Raw genomic sequence first — 5,267 nt, forward strand, 5'->3', positions numbered from 1 at the left:
GTAGAAATGTAGGCCCTTGTGGCAAGAGGGATATTGTCTAACGCAGAAATGATTGACCAAACATTTCTGTTGCTTTATACCACCAGCAATAGCCTGCATCTCTGTTCCCACTCATTTTGAGGCATATACCCCCTCCCCGCTTTTCTGGGGGCAGGGAGGGGGTATAAAAGAGTTTGTAGTTTATTGGGGGTTACTTTGTGGCAGTAAGGTATTCTGGAGCTGGACTTCTCAAGGCTACGTATTTATTATGGGTTTCCTTGTACTGCAGGGAGGCTCGGCCTTGGTAAGACCTCACTCTCATCTTTCTTGCAGCATTGTGCACAGCAGTCTCTTTCCAGGTCTGCTGTTCTAGGAACCTGTTCCTGTCTTTTTATAATCACAAGTGAAATGATGCATGATTAAAAATGTGTCTTATAAAAAGCGTCATCTAGGGTTTCTTGGCACGCAGTGTAACAACAACAGTGAGGAATATATTCAGCTGGTGAAAAAACACTTGGATCAGTTTTAGCAAACACTGATATAGGAGAAAATGTTGTTTTGGCTACTTTGAATAGACAATGTGTTTTCAGAAGGAAGCTGGATATGAAAGGATTTTTAAAAATACATCCCATACTATAAAGTTCCAATGGTGATTTTGTTTACCCCGCCAGCTAAAAAAGCAGACAGGAACAGTATTTTCAGAAAGAGGAAACAAAGTAGGAAAGAAGTACCCACACATATCTTGCACGCAGAAGGCTGCTGCAGGAGTGTGTTTGTCCTGTGATGAAATATGGCAGAAACCTTTGTACTTTCTGTGTGAACTGGAGGAGTGAAGACTGTTACAGGGGCATAGGTAGGGCTAAGAGTAGGCATATATGTCCTAGAACAACCGTCTCCTGCCGTATGGACAATTCTCACACAGATGCCAAAAATCAGGTTTGTATCTTTCCGGGAGCACCAGGATATACATAGCTCAGTACGTGCTGCAGAGTTCAGCAGCAAAGTGCAAGGAGACGCAGCGAGGAACTGCTAACTGTGCTGTGCTCCTAGGGCAAGCCATGTCTTGAATGACTCTCTGCTCGTTTTCCCAGGAAGAAGCTCCATGCAGCCTTGGCCTGATCGGTGTTGGCAAGCGGCACCTCTGCCTGACAGCATGTGGTGCATAGTCGGGTACCAGCAAGGGGTCGGCACTGTGGTTGAGGCAAGGGTGCTAATGCTGCAGGGGGTCCAAGGGGCTGGGCAGGCTGGGAGACCTTTGCCACCTCCTGAAGGAGGTTCTCCTCGAGGAAGGGAGGAGTGACAAAGCCCACTGAATAGCAGGGATTCTTGGTGCGGATGCTCCTCCCTGTACTCTGCCCAAGAGAACCTGGGAGGCTGCGGGAAAATGCTTCTCTTAACAACTCCCTGAAATGCTGACAGCTGCCGGGTAAATTCGGGCAGTTACCAGGATGAGTGTCCTGGAGGAGAGTTTGGAGGCGGTGAACAGGACAGCAGCAAAACAGCAGACGAAAGCGTGCACTAGGCCAGATTTCCCACGTGCTTCCAGGTGCTGTTAGATGGGATGGCCCAGAACCAAAAGCCCATCAGGGCTCCTGGGTGGCCCCTTCAATCAGGAGGCTGGGAAGTGTGGATAGACCTTCCGGCTATTGTCTCATCCCTCCGCTGGCAACACTGCAAAGTTGCGTAGGAAGAAAAATCAGTATTTCAGGACTCCTGTAATGAAGTCAGAGGTGAGGTCAGAGGGGAACTTGTATTCCCACCGATATGCTCAGTATTTCCTTTTATAAAAAATGTAGCAGGCAGCATGGATTTTGACAGTTCCTTGCAGCTGTTGCCAATGCATGTCTGAGAAATTGGGAATTCCCCTATGTTTTCCTTCAAAAATACAGGTACAAGACTGACCTGCTATCCACAGGGAGAGCAGGGGAGTTGTGCTGGAGACGTCTTGCCTTTGGGTTCCTGGGCTTGTTCTGCAGCTGTGGACTGTCCTCTTTGGGGGCCAGAGTGTGGATTTGAAGCTCGCACTCCACTGCCAGGGGAAGGTGGCAATTTGGACTTAAAAAGCTTTTCATCCTCATCTTTTTGCTTTCATTCCTTGGTATGCTCTGTGTTGCTTAACAGTTTGGAAATGAAAATCCTTTTTATAAATTATCTGAGGATGTAAGAGTTCAAATATAAACCTGAAAATGGTACAGTAGATTGGAAAATATTGTGGTCATGGCCCTGTGCATTTTAATGAGGACAAATTCCATCGCACTTGCACCTCAGTCCTCTACACTCCTCTGGCTCATCACTGACGTAATATTTCATGTGTGTTTCATCGGAGCTTTGTAAAAGTGCATCTGTGCTGATTTACTTGGTGTTTTAGAATTCAAGAGCTGACTTGGCTGCTCTCCAGCACTGTTTGATAATGGTTCTTCAAGAGGAAATGCCTAATAGATGCTTGTGAATGAATTAGTTTCCTGTCCGGATTTGTTTTTCTTTTTCCTTTACACAGGTCTCTCAGGCAGCTGCAGAACTCCAGCAGTACTGTATGCAAAATGCCTGCAAAGATGCCTTGCTTGTTGGGGTTCCTGCGGGGAGCAATCCCTTTCGAGAACCCCGATCCTGTGCTCTACTCTGAAATCAGGTAATAAAGTCACAGATACCTCGACAACAACTCTGATTTGAAACTCAGCCCCTAGGAGGGACAAGGGCACATGGTGATAGTTGTCTGAATGTCGAGTTATTGGTAGCAAAGTGTTCATCACTTCCCTGCTGGCTCTACAAATTGTTTTCTGTTTCTTTCAGGTGTGGCAATTGAAGCATGTCTCTCTCCTACAGGTCTTTCTAGAGGTGTTTTGTTTATGAGTTGTTTTTTTGTTTGGTTGGTCAGTTTTTGTGTTTGAGCAGCTCTAGGGTCATTAGCAGCATCCAAAATAATAAAAACTGTCCACGACACACAGCTGTGTTTGGCAGCCAGACATAAAAACCAGTCACGTACCCAGCTTGAAGAAGTAAGACAAAGCCGTGGCAATTGCATGTGTTCTGATGACTAACTCGGAGCTTAAGCAAGAACCTTGTTAAAATACATTTTGTCTTCAACGTCATATTGCAGTTCATCTGGCTGTGTCTGTCCTTAGGCTCTTTCTGTTGTCACTGTCGGTACAGCACCAAAAGCGGTGGAAGCAGAGGGGAGCTGAGGCAATCTGTAATCACATCCTTCGTAACCTTTTTCAGCACAGGTCTAAAGGATGAGATACTCCCTAAACTCCATCTGCCTTAGCGCTCTGCATTGCTTCCACCTGCGTAACACCTGCAGGGTTGGTGGGTGACCGTCCAGCGTTGGTGGATCTTTGGGATCCAGTGCCACGATTCCCACTCTTGTCTCTCCCATCTGTCACACAGATGTCAGTGATTGCAGCAGGAGGATGAAAGGCCGTGTGTGCTAGTAGTCTTGGGCAGGATCACACCATAACTTTTGTTGGACTGGTCTTATTTCTTCTGCATGACAAATAAACATAGAAGTAGGATATTCAGAAGGGGTTACTCTTCTTCAAAAGAAAAAACAAAAATAGTTCCTGCTAAAGAGCTGAAAAAAACTACAGAGAGAGAAAGAACCACTGAATTCTGTTCTTTCTTTGAGAGTGCTATCAAAGTGAAAATGAATGTTTTCTTTAAGGGCAGAATTTAAACTAGAACATAAAGTACTTGTAAAATCTTCCCCTTCCTGCTGCCAGGGTTCCTGAGCTTGCAGTTGTGCTTGTGCCTCATCAATAGCGCAGTTTTGATTGTTGCTACATAGGTTTGACAAAACAGGACTGAACCTGAAGAGAGAGAGAGAGAACAACTGAGCGTGAGATGCTCTTCTGGAAAAACATCGGGGGGGGGGGGGGGAGCACAAGCAGAAGATTCTCTGAATTTAGGTGCTACCCTTAATTCTTCCTGCAAATAAGATAAAATTGATAGTGACTGTTGCATGTGTTTTTCTATTATTGGAGCAGCCTTTCTATTTTTTCTTTTTTGTGTCTCTGTGTGTGTATGTATGTATTTCTAGGATTCAAGTTTGATTACATCATCCAGACAGGATACAAAATATTTTTTCAAATGAGTTTGATGGTTAATTTATGATACTTCTAGAAATGCATAGCTTAGCCCAAGACGTCATTTAGTCATCTTTTGCTGATAAATCAATTATCTATTTTTTTATTATTTAGTCATCTTAGGATCATAAAAAATGAAAGCAAAGTTGAAAAGCCAATTAAAAAAATTTATAATATTCAAGGATGCCAACATCCAACAAAGGAAAGTGGTTATTCAGTTTTTCTCAGTGCCAAGGAGCTTTTGTGTTATAATTTGTAAGAGAAATGTATCAGCTTGGGAAGACAGCATTTAATAAACCTTTTCTTCCTCTTATAGGGAAGGTCATCGGAGAGTTGCCTTCAAGCATGACATGAATAACAACTGTCTTCCTTCACAAGAAAAGTATCTCTCTGTGTCCTAACTTTTGTGTGGCTAAAACAATGTCCTAGATATTTATCTGTTTGTTCTTGTGTATCCGTACTTCACTATCTTTTGCTAATGTTCTTAAAGTTTTTTACTGTAGCTCTTATTCTTTTCATAATCATCACCATTGTTACTACACTATGCTAACTATACAAATATTACTTGAGAAGTTTACATTTTAGAAAAGAAAAACACATGAATTTTTACCAAATTACTTACTCCTATCTTGGTAAACTGTTACACCAGAATGATAGCAAAAACTATTTGTTTTTTCCAAAAGAAAACATCCAGAAAGTGAATTGTTAAAGTATAAAACTAAATGCTGTTAGTACTGAAGTAATGTTCTCAGGGGGAATTTTGCTTCCATTAGCAAGACCTGGAACCAACGGCAGGTTTTTTTCAGGTGCATCTAAGTCCATAAAAGACACATACTAGAAACTGCTGGACACAATGTGTAGCGCAGGCTTGATTCCTAGGGCCTGTTTCTTACAAGACTTCTCCTCTGTAATACTTCCCCTAATTTGTATTTGTAAGGGTACTGCCATGGTGGAATTTCCTTGACATGTTTAAAATGTGGCCAAACAGACACTAAAAATCCATGAACACCCAAAGATAGCTGCATGCATAATTGTCACAGTTTGCAATACAAAAAACTTACTAAAATGTGTGTGGTCACTTGCCTTCAGTTTTTTATAGAGCACTTTTACAAGGACAACTAACTTTTTTAATAGGTTTTTAATTTTGTCTACTTTCTATTGTTTGTATTAATCTTTTTGAAGTTTGGAAATAAAATTCCTTTCCCT

This window comes from Pygoscelis adeliae, unplaced genomic scaffold, assembly GCF_000699105.1.
Source record: "Pygoscelis adeliae isolate BGI_AS28 unplaced genomic scaffold, ASM69910v1 Scaffold127, whole genome shotgun sequence".
Lineage (NCBI taxonomy): Eukaryota > Metazoa > Chordata > Aves > Sphenisciformes > Spheniscidae > Pygoscelis > Pygoscelis adeliae.